Genomic DNA, 12,703 nt, shown 5'->3' with positions numbered 1-12,703 from the left:
ACCAACAGAACAAAAGTAAACAAAGCACGACACCTCCCTGGGGACAGAAGACTCACAAACTCTCCAGGATTTACAATTCTAGCCACCAACCCCTTCAGGACAGCAGCCAAGTGTCCCACGGGGTGGTGCTGCACCAAAGAACCATCTGAGAGGTTCCAAAGAGTGAAATGCACAATATTTTGCAAAGACAAAAAATCTTGAAAATAACAAAAATACAATAGATGTAAACTACAGGGCAAGAGTACAAGTGTTACCTTTGGGAGCTGGAACCATCCAGGTGAGCACCTGATAACTGGATCCTCACCAGAGTTTGAACCCTTCAGGACACAGAAGGGTTTTCCCCAGGAATTTCAGACTGAGTTTTGATAGAAGCACGCTCGCCGGATCCTCAGAAACGTCGCCCATTCTCCAGGCATCTGGAGAGAACTGCAAATGGCTCTCACGTAGTTGGAGCTGGTTCTGTAAGGTCTCAGGGTGAATTTCACCAGATGCAACCAAATTGGGCAACTCCCAGTGGGACAGAAGGAACCCAAAGCTTGGGTAAGCAGAGCTGCAGCAAATACTGAGGAAACAAACATAAAAGCGTAAAAAATAATAAACCATCCTTTTTTTTCTCTTGCTTTTGTTTTTTTTTTTTTCTTATTCAGATCAGCATAGCAATTAAAGAGAAGGTGAAAAACTCACCATTACTGAACATTTCATCACCTGTAAGCTGAGCATCCTTAGCATAGGGGACTCCAAAGTTAAAATTCACCGATCCCTGGGAAATGAAACCAAATATCGTATGGTAAACAATCAAACAGCAGACATAAAAATTTGTTTCCTCTAAGGACTTTCAGGTACGTATGTATCTTTGCATTACACATTAGAACATACACTTTATACCATCACCTAACACATAATAATTTACCTTTAAATTTTGATAGTATAGCATGAATTTTTAACTTAAACTGGTGATCTATTATTATTCAGTTGGTGCCTAAAGTTATTTCTGCTGTCACGTTCAAAAAAACATGAATTTTTTTTACTGGAATGAGCAATTGATTTCAAAGTCATCACAAGCCCACCAAAACACAAAGCTGGGTTCACTGGACGGCTCTGTGAGCTAGAAGTAGTTAGGCTTGTACTTCCCTCTTGTTCTTCCAGAACCAATAAATCCTGTCAACAAAACCAGGATCTTTAGCCCGCTGCTGTGAAAGATTCTACAAGGATGATGGTTTGATTTGTGTTTAGAAGTTTTGATTTGAAATGGCCAGTTCAATGGATAAAGACAGTTTACGTAGTATTACATTACTATTATTATTATTTCTATTATTATTTTTACTAGTACTACTGCTATTGTTATCACCTGCTACTGGAAGAAACAAACCAGTAGTACCTATACTTAATTACTTTTATTTCCAGAAAATAATAAAGAAAAAGAACCAAACCTAAAAAAGTCACTTCCTACCTTTTATATCAAGGGATGAAAAATTTCTCTTGGGCTCTTCTCCAATTTATCAAGACTCATAGCACTGAAAGGCAAACAAAACAGCGCTTTATAGAAGGCCAAGTGCACGTTTCAAGGCTGAACCACCAACTGATTGCAGTGACAGCACTTACAACATGAATCGTTCCCAGAGCCTCTGTTCAATGGAATGTTCTGTGGAACTGCCGTTTCTTTCCCAAAACACTAACTTCCAACACTTCCTAATCGTATTTTGTATTTTAAAACAAAAGAAGTTAGTGAGACTCTGTGAGGAGGTCAGCTTTAAATTTATTTCCTTCCAAAGCACAGAGCTCTGTTCCATCACCCTTCCCTTTGGCTCTACACTGAATCATGGTGAGCATTTGAGGAGTGCTCAATAATCAATTCTATTTCTCTCTTTTTCTAGTTCTCTCTATTCCTAAATCATTCAAGACAAGTCAAATGAAAAATGACAAGTTCAGCATCAAAGTCACACTTTTTCTCTTTGTCTGGTCAAGAACAGGCTCTAAATCCACTTATTGCTGCCTTCAAGCTTTAAGACTTGCAAAACCATTTTTACATGTTTTACAGGTTTATCATAAAGCCCACAGAACGCAAGCTCTGAATTACAGGAAAAGGTACACAGGCAAATATCTAAAGGGATCACTTATTTGTAAATACATACCTTGATAGAGAGCGCACTGAGAACCTTTCCGTGGGACTCTAAGGGAGACGTATTTTCTCAGTACCCTGTAAACAAGAAAAGCGACGATCTATTACAGGACATCCCCACTTTTTCCACATATTCAAATAGGATTTTTAATAAAAACAGTTCAGTTACAAAAGAAGGAAGAAAACCAAGCTAATTTTACTCAGCTGTATTTACCGCCGATTTAGAGAAAAATGCCGGGCCGCGTCGCCCGTTGCGTCACATGCCGCGCCAGTAGCAGGGCCTGCCGGGAGTTGGAGTCTCGGGCTGGCAGCCACTCATGTGCCGCGATAGCCGTTGCGTCACACGCCGCGCCAGCAGCACGGCCTGCCGGGAGTTGGAGTCTCGGGCTGACAGCCACCGCTCCGTCCCCCGGGAGCCACCGGCAGCTGCAGTCCCTCCAGGGCATGAAACGGGTCCTTCGCCCCCGGGCGGGGAAGGACCTGAGGCAGCACCGCTCCTCCCCAATGCCCTCTCTTTTTCCCTCCAACTCTTTTTACTTTTTTCACTCTGTTTTTCACCACTTCCCTTCCCTTTTCCCTTTCCCTTTCCTTTCCTTTCCCTTCCCCTTTGTTATATTTCTAATCTTGGTTTACCTTTCCACCTTTAGAATAAAAAAGCAGCAGTAGAAACTTTCAGGCTACCCGAGAGTAAAAAAAAAACAACTCCAAAACGAAAATGATTTAAAGAAAACTATTTATTCCCTGGGAGCCTGAAATTTTCTACTGCTGCACGTGACATAGAGCTTTTATTCCTTCTTATAGATAGTTGATATTTTATATATATTTATCGTTTATATTGATGTATTATATTAATAACTATATATAATATGCACCTTATTCAAAAATATACGGGAAATATTTTTTAAATTATTTACCATATCTACTGCTACAACTTATTTTTCCCTATATTTCTAATTTTCATATAAATCTTTAACGTGTTTATGATATATTTCTATACTCATATTTCTACCTTTATATTATTTGTATTTGTAATTTTTACACGAAAACCCCTCCTTTGGCAAAGAAAAAACAAAACCATCCATTATTTTAAACTACCTAAATGCTTTTTTATAGTTGTATTTATCATAATATACAACAAATGATAGATATAGATAGATAGATAGATCACATCCGTATTTATATCTATTTTACATCCATTTCCTATAATATTTTTCATAAAATATATGCAGTATCACTTGTATTATATATTGTATCAATTTATGTTATTTTATATTTACAATTTATTATTAATTTTTTATATATCTGCATATAGTTGCAATACATTTATATATTTGTATTTTTGTTTGGGTTGTATTTACATTTATATTCTCTATTCATATATCTAAAAACATACACAATACTCTATTAAAATTAGAATAACTTATTGTAACATATAATGACTCATGTTACATGTTAAATTTTAAAAATTGACCGAATATATAAAAATAAAATTGGCTCATTCCCATTGCTACACATCTATTTCTTTTGTTTCAATATAGTTAGAGTCATAATTGTATATTTAAAATCCAATTCCTAAATGAAATGACAGAACAAACAGCATCAAATTCCCACCAATATCTTCCAAAAACATCAAGATACCTCCAACAGCCAAACAAGTGTCAGCGAAAAAACAAAGAACACTCTTTTCAATAACAATTCTCATCACGACAGAAAAATGGAACCAAAATAAAAGAAAATCCTCTAGAAACACACACAGCAAATTACAAAAAGTACTAAAAAAAAGTCAAACCAATCTACTAAACTCAAGACAGTGCCACTGACCCTGAACGTTACTAAAAAAGAAAAAACCAACGCAATTCTACCTCTACACTAACTCAAAGAATAAACAATCCTCTGTAAAAATAACTTTAAACCTGAACTAATTAACAAAATGGAAAAACATCTCAACCACTAAAAACTAAGAAATTAACTACCCAAATAAATAAATACTTTAGAAACCCACCATATAAATACCCACGTTCCCAAAATAAACCCTGATAAACAATACTCAAATACATTAAAAGACAACAACAACAACCACCAAAAAAAGAAAATAAAGAAAGCAACAACAAGAATAATACCAAAAACCAAATAAACTGAAATCTGCAACAAAAAACTTATTCCCAACTGAATAAACCCATAGTGCCTCAAGCTATCAAAATAAAAATACCACCTAGAAACAAACACAAAGACTAAAGACAAACGTAACCATAAACAATGTCCCCCAAATTACCCGTAACCATAAAACATACACTACAATCAAACAAACCAAACAAATAAAAGCCCTGGAAGACGATAAACACACATGCAATTATCGAGATTAAAAACCCGCTGCTGTGAACGACAGGACGCTTCCCCAAGCCCCCCGAAACAAACACTACACACTCACGCTAATAAAAGCCACCGCAACAGAATTAAAATGCGAACCGCTGCTTCGCGCTACGACCCGTAAAAAACATTGCGCGCCCTTCTAAACATAATACCCGGCAAAAAAATATATATCCGACTACAAAACCCAATCCGAAACGAACCTTTATCATCCCTACCGGCACCGAGAACCGTGCCGCTCAGGAAGAACACCGTATCCCTTAGCGGACACCCGCTGCAAACCGAACCCAGCGATGCCATCACCGCCTCCAAAGCGCCTCCGAGCCACGGCACCGCCGAACGTGGAGCGGCCGAACCCCGCGCTCGCTGCCGGCCCCGGACGGAGCGCGGCTCCCGGCAGGAAAGCGGCTCCTGCGGCGGCCGCTCCGGCACGCGGGGCCGGCGCCGTCCCGGGGAGCCCCGCCCGCTGCCCCTGCCCGGCGGGGCCGGCATCGGGCCCGGGGCTACCGGCGGCGCCCGAGCCCCGCGCCCGGAGCGGACGGAGCGGCCGGCACCGCCCGGGCCGGCGCAGCAGCGCCCGCGCCGCCTCTGCCGCCCTCGGCCGGCCCGGCCCGGCTCCGCTCGGCTCCGCACGGCTCGCACCGGCGCGGCTCCGCCACTGCCGCCCTCGGCCGGCCCGGCCGCGCCGAATCCCCCGTGCGCCCCGGCAGCTGCCCGGGCCGTGCCAGCAGCGCTCCCGAGCGGGAACGTTCCGCGCCGGGCCGCGGGCACGGGCAGCGCCCTCCAATGCAGCGGCACAGCCCCATTGCAGCCCTGCAAACGCTGCCGGAGCTGCGGCTTCCCGCAAGCCAACCCCGAAACCGCAGACGGGGCGCACCTCACTTCAACAAGGGCAAAGAAATGTGTTCTCCCCTCCAATTTCACCCCCTAGGAGAGCAGAAAAGAAGGGGCGCTCCCCAAATGAAAGCCTTTGACTGATGGGAAAGGGCGATTTCGACCTCCATGCAAACCCTTGAAAAGGAGGGACACCAGGGCTGCCCCCTCCATTTAAACCCGAGGGTGGTGCAAATGGGGTGGCTGCCTTCAAATCAAACCCAGAATACCACAAGAATACTTTTCCCATTCCCCTTAGAATAGAACGCAGGGATTCCCTGTCACCCCCGGGATACCCCTAACAGCCTGGAAAAGGCAGCTTTTCCTGCAATCAACACCCTTCAAAACACAAGTCAAGAGGGATCCCCTCAGGTCAAACGCAGACAATAAAAGAAGAGGAGCTGCTTCCTTCTCCTTAATTCCTTTTGTCTTCATAAGCTCCATTTTTGTTCCTGGGGACCCGGGGAGGGACTGGCAAGATGAAATTGCAAAGGGGAAGGAGAAAATTCCCCGCTCCGAACCCACACGGGCTCACCTGTTCGGCCGCTGCTCCCCGGCACAAAGATTCGTCCCTCGGCGCCTCCTTTAAGCGATGCTCCACGTACCCAAGCGCGGCTCCAGGCGTTGCCCCCGACCCTGTGGGAAGCTCTCGCAGTCCTTCCATGAGACAGCGCCGGGAGCGCCCCATAAACCCCTCCACTCAGCAGCTCCATGCAAAAGGGAGCTGAGGCAAAGCCTCCCCCTAAAACAGCCTCGCCCCGGCAGGAGCCGGCCCCTCATCATCCTCACACTCACACCTGGGCTGCTCCGAGCCCTCATCATCCTCACACTCACACCTGGGCTGCTCCGAGCCCTCATCATCCTCACACTCACACCTGGTGCTGATCTGAGCCCCCATCATCATTACAGCTCACACCTGGGCTGCTCCGAGCCCCCATCATATATTTTTCACAATTATATTCGCATTTATATTTAGAATTTATATTACTGTATAATAAAAATTGTATTATATATTGCATCTCTTCATGTTACTTACATAGATTTCTATTCATAGTTTGGCATTATATCTTTGTATCTCTATATATTTATTATATATTTCTGTATGTCGATTTACATTTCTATAGTACTTATATTATTTAAAATTAAAACCCCTGCCTCTAACGAAATAAAAAGCAAAGACACCCCTTTATTTAAAACACATTTAAAATTTTAAAAATAATTTTGTTTGTCATAATTCTATTCACATCTATATTTGTAATTTTCATTTGTTATATTTATAGATATTATGTATATTGGAGAGAATACCTTTTTATATAATAATAGGTATACTCTTTTGACACAATAGATTTCTTTTACTGATATTTATATATATTAAATATTTATTGATATCGACATATAGATGATATATTTGGATTTCTAGTTTTATATTTTTTATGAAATCTCCAGCCTATACCCCAATAAAAGCCAAACAATCCCCAATTTATTTAAACTATATTTAAACATAAATCCTGTCACAGCTGCATTGCACAGCAGTGCCCCAAACTAATCTGACACTTGTTCATCTCCTGGACCTGAATCTGACCCCGCTCACCTTGATCGCACCTGGCAGAACCATTTTCGTACCTTTTTCTGGCATGTCTTGGGTTTTTTCTTGAATTTTTTGTGGCCTTTATTGCCTCTCTTTCTTGCCTTGTTTCTTGATTTTTTTTTTTCTTCGTTTCTTCTTGCCCATCTTGGTGTTTTTTCTGGTTTTTCCTTGCCCCCCTTGTTTTTTTTTTTTTCAGTTTTTTTTTTTTTCCCCCTGTTTTTTTTTTTTTTTTTTTTTTTTTTTTTTTGTGGTATTTCTGGGATGTTTCTTGCCCAGCTTGGATTTTTCAGGGAGGGGGGGTGTTTCTCGCCCATCCCGAGGTTTTTTCCTGTGGCTTTGTTTTTTGTTGGTTTCTTTTTTCTTTTCTTTTTATTTTTTTTTCCCTAGGTTTCTCCTTGCCCTCCTGGTTTTTGGGTTTTTTTTGTCTGTCTTCCTTCTTTCCTCCCTTCCTTCCTGTCCTTCCTTCTTTCTTCCTTTCATTTCCTTTCCTTATTTCCTTTTTTTCTTTTTCTTACTTACTTTCTTTCTTTCTTTCCCTGCATTTCTAATCTTGGTTTTCCTTTCTAGCTTTAGAATAAAAAAGCAGCAGTAGTAACTTTCAGGCTACCTGGGAGTAAAAAAAACTCCAAAACGAAAATGATTTAAAGAAAACGATTTATTCCCTGGGAGCCTGAAATTTTCTACAGCTGCACTTGACAGAGAGCTTTTATCCCTTCTTATCGATAGTTGATATTTTATACTTTATACAGCGCCCCCTGCCGTGTGCACCGGCGCACTGCAGGCACAGCGATCCCTGCCGTCTGCACCGGCGCACTGCAGGCACAGCGCCCCCTGCCGTCTGCACAGGCGCACTGCATGCAGAGCGCTGCGGCGTCGTTCGGTTCTGTTGAATGAAACTCGGCTGAATTGGGCTTGCTTCGGCTCTTGGTCTAAACTCGTTTCAGTTCGGCTAAACTCGGTCGTATTCGGCACATTGTCTAAATGCGGCTCAAGTCGGCTACAGTCGGCTATCGGTTGCAGTCGGCTATCATCGGCTCTTGGTGTAAACTGGGCTGTTTCCGGCCGCACTGGGCTCTTGGGTTGCAGTCGGCTGTTTGCGGCCACAGTGGGCTCTTCGGGGAAACTCGGCTGTTTTCGGCCACACTCGGTCTTCGGGGAAACTCGGCTGTTTCCGGCCACACTCGGCTCTTCGGCTCTTCGGAACTATTCGGCCCGGCTCGGCTCCCTCAGGGCGGGAAAGCCGACGTGAGAGGACCCCGGCACAGCGAGGCGTTTACCCAGATGCCTCTCACAAACCCGCCAAAATACGCCCGCCCGCGGCGCCGCTGAGCCCACAGCATGTCTCGGGTACACATGAAACGCCACAGAAAAATCCGTCGGGGCCGCCATGACGTCGGTATTCCGTGCAGGCAGTGCAGTTAAACACCCACCCGGTCCTCCACTTTCCCGCCCTTTTCGCCGCCATCTTGAGAAGGTCAACCAAAACTCCGCGACATCGCCCACGCGCCACTCCCAAGCTGGCCGCCTCTCGCTGCACGCCTGCAGTACCGCGCTCTGCCCACAAGGCGGCAGCACTGCCGCCCGCCCCAGCCGGGGGCGCAGCGCGCCTCGGGGCTGCGGCAGCGAAGGCGGCAAAAAAGAACAGGGGCGACCCCCGCCGAAAACTGCTCTGAAATACATGCCCCAAAACAACCGGGAAGAGGGAAAAAAAACTTCTGCCTCTAATCTAATAGGGTAAAAGACAAAACAAAACCAAACAAAACACAACACAAAAAAAAAAAAAGAATTAAAAATATAATTAAATATTTTTTAAAATATTTTTTCATATTAATATTCACATTTCTATTTACAATGTATATTTATGTACACTGTCCATTTATACATTTCTTTTTATGAATACATTTCTATTCCATATTGCATATATCCCTAAAACTTTATTTGTATATTTTTACAAATATTTTTACATAGTAAGTATGTATTTCTGTTACTATTTTTACTTCTGTAACACTTGGATTATTTAAAATAAAACCTTTGCCTCCATCCACATTAAAGCCAAAAAGAACCCCTTTCTTCAAAACTCTACTTAAATTTTTTTTTTAATTCTATTTTTCAGGTTCATATTCACATTTACATTTAAAATGTATACTTATGTATACTGTTATTTGTATTCTTCATTACATCTCTTCCTATTATTTGTATTTATTTATATTTTGCGGTTATATATTTATATCTTGATTGTATATCTCAATATTTAGAAATATATAACAATAATATCTACATTCATATTATTTAAAATAAAAACCCTGCCTCTAACACAAGAATAAAAAAGCCCAACCTTTGTTTTAAACAATATTTAAATAGATTTTATCCTCATGTTCAATTTTTATATTCATATTTATAATGTATATTAATTTATATAATATATATATTTATATATATAATATATAATGTATATATAATGTAATATAATAAATTATTGTATATTAATATATATAATATATATAATATATATATAATATAATTAATGTATTTTAATGTCTATTGCTTACTTATGCATTTATCTTTACCAATGTCAATTTATAAATAAATTTATATTCTATATTACATCCGATGCGAGTAGGTATTTATATTTTTCATATATTTTTATTCATGTTTTTTATATTGATTAAATATTTCTGCGTCAAGATTTTTACTTCTGGAACACTTATAATATTCAAAATAAAAACCCTGCCTCTACTTAAATAAAAGCCAAAACATTCCCTTTCTCTTAAACTATATTTACATATTTTTATATTTATATTCCCATTTATAATTTATATTGCCATATAATGTTATTTATATTCTATACTACAACTCTTCATATTACTTACATATATTTAACTTTAAATTTATAGGCATAGTTTAGCAATTTCTCTTTATATATTCATTATATCTTTCTATCTTAAGATCCACATTTCTATATTACTTATATTATTTAAAATAAAACTCCTGCCTCTAACCAAATAAAAACCAAGGACACCCCTTTATTTGAACCAGATTTAAAATTTAGGAAGTAAATTTATTTTTCAAAATTATAATGATATTTATATGGATATTTTTATTTATTCTATTCATAGATATTATATATATTAGAGAGAATACCTTCTAATATAATCATAGATATATATTTTCTGTATTATATATATATATTTTACTTATATTTATTTAAATTAAATATGTATAGATATTTGTATTTCTATATATATTTGTATATCTGAATTTATATTTTATTTCTATCATTTAAAAACCCCAGCCTATACCCTAATAAAACCCCCCAATTTACTTTAACTCTATTTAAATATTTTTATATTTACAATCTATATTTATATATCTTGGTGTAGATATATCTATATATAATAGACTATCATTTATCTATATGATAACATGTTACAATTATATACCATGTATTATAGTTTTATGTATGTATCTGTTATCTATATTTATGTTTACCACTCTAATTTTATATTTATTTTTAAATTTATATTTATTTCTATTTTCATCTCTATATTAACCCATGTAAGTTCATTAACCCGACACACCAGAGCCACAACAATACTGTACCTTTGTCAGCGCCGGCACGCAGCACACGCCCATCCCATCGCAGCACAGCAAAACAAAACCTATTTCTGTTACTAATGGAACAAACATCCCACAACGTCATTGAACCCTAATAAAAACTCAAATAAACCTAACTGTAAACAAATTTTAAATCCCACTATAAAGTAGCCCAAAACCTCCGCACATGCTCATCATAAACTTCCTCCTAAACCAGTATCTCAAAAACCCCAAAAAACTCAAACACACCTTGAAAATGACACAACTGCTAATAAAAACAAACACCCAATAAAAATTAAATCAAACCAACTCACTAGACTCAAAACTGCACAACTGACCCTAAACATTACTAAAAAAAGTCCCCAAAGCTCTACCTTTATGTTAATGCACAAATAATAACATGTCATCTATAAAAGTTATTTGAAAAAATTAAAAAAAATAATTAAAACCATGAAAATAAAAAACCTAAACTATTAAAATATTAAAAAATATCACTACCTAAATTAAAAAATGTATTGCCTATAAAAACCCACCATATAAATGCCCCTGTCCCAAAAAATAAAAATAAAAAAAACTATCCAACCAGAAAGAAATCAGAACTTAGGAACACCAAAACCATAGCCTTCAAGAAGTCACACCACATCCCTCACCATACACCAGCTACAAACAACATAAAACAATACAATGAATTCTTAAAAACCACCTTAAGACCACTACATTGAAAAACATTTCAAAAATTAAAAACTGCATTTAACAAAAGCCATCTAATAAATTCACACCCAAAACTCCAGCAGCCCAGCTGGCCCTACCAAAGCTCTATGTTTATACATACAGCAAACAAAACCAAAATCCCAGTAATACCCATCAGAAATCTAGGAAAGAATCCTATTGAAATTAATCCTGCCTCAAATACAAACCAACCCATCCAGAAAGTCAGCTTCCCTCAAAAAACAATTTACACAGAGTTAATAATACCAAGAAATAAAACAACACACCATATACCACCAATGAATATCATAGTGAAGGAAAAAAAAAACCACTACATTTTTTCCTTTTTGTTTTTTAAACTAACTTCTTTTATTAGCTAGAACAAAAGATTTTGCCAGGACTGTAACAACAACTTCTTTTGCTTCTTCTCCTTCTGAAATGTCCCTTCTCACTCCCAAATTCCTTTCAACGCCTGAGTTTACATCCAAGCAAAAAAGCAAAATTCGTGCACTCGTCCGTCCGATGCTCCTGTCAGATTCTCTCTTTCCCTCCACATCTTCTTACACTTTCAGTCTTCACGCTGTCCCGCCGTGATGAGTCTGACAGAAGAATTGGCACATGTTAACAGAGCATTTCCCTCCCTCCCTCCCTCCCTCTGCTTTCCTCAGCGCATTTCAATCCATCCCAGGCCTGCAGTGATGCACGCTCACCCCAAAGCTCATAGCAAGCGTGCAGCAGCTCAGGCTCACTCGGCTCCAGGGCCCAGAGCCTGCAGGCCCTGCAGCTGCCACACGGATGGACCTGGTTCCCTCCCCGGGTGCCCAGAGGGAAACCTGAGGGCAGGCGTCCACCCCGAGGGGGCACCCGCAGCCCCGGGCAGGCATGGAGTCGCCGGCTGCTCTCTGGGGACGACACCCTCCCTGCAGGCCACACTGCCTCGGCCTCTCCCTCCCTGGGGGACAGGCACCTCCAGGGTCTGTGACCAGCCTCCTTCCGTCAGCATCCAGGGGCTCTGTCAGAGCCAGAGGGCTCAGTTCGTGGGGAGTACCGATGGCACACAAACGGCAGCCCGAGGAAATCGTGTTCTGGCCTCTAAGTGCTTGGGACAGGGTCTGATTTGTTGTTTTGTACTTGTATGAAGCTTAGTACAACAGGGCTCTGATGGATGACATGGCAACACAGAACTAAAAACTCCTCGACAGGATTACATCGACTTCTAGGAAAAGACAAAAGCCTAGGACCCTTCTGAAATCTACTTTTAATCCAAAGCACGGGGATTGTCAGCATGCTGCACCTTCCAGCTTTTCAAAGCAGCTTACCTCTCAAGACCAGGAAACATTGATTTCTACAGAAACAATGGGCAACCCCCAGGCTAATCTCAGCACTACTGTTTAATAGGGGACCTGCCAGCGTGCCAGTCCAGCTTCAAGAGTGCTTTACTTCAGTCTAACATC

The 12,703-nt window shown here is 40.3% G+C and overlaps 1 long non-coding RNA gene across 1 annotated transcript; it reads right to left on the bottom strand.

Moving 5' to 3' along the window:
- Positions 1-1,865: 1,865 nt before the first annotated feature.
- LOC134431469 (uncharacterized) lies at positions 1,866-2,380 on the bottom strand. The gene is made up of 2 exons (XR_010030988.1): positions 2,334-2,380; positions 1,866-2,197 (listed from the first exon to the last, which is right to left on the bottom strand). It is a non-coding gene; the product is annotated as an uncharacterized LOC134431469 (long non-coding RNA).
- Between the last annotated feature and the right edge of the window lie 10,323 nt (positions 2,381-12,703).

Source organism: Melospiza melodia, chromosome W, assembly GCF_035770615.1.
Source record: "Melospiza melodia melodia isolate bMelMel2 chromosome W, bMelMel2.pri, whole genome shotgun sequence".
Taxonomy (NCBI): domain Eukaryota; kingdom Metazoa; phylum Chordata; class Aves; order Passeriformes; family Passerellidae; genus Melospiza; species Melospiza melodia.
Note: the sequence above shows the minus strand (reverse complement) of the source record. Positions and strands in the feature narration are given on the sequence as shown.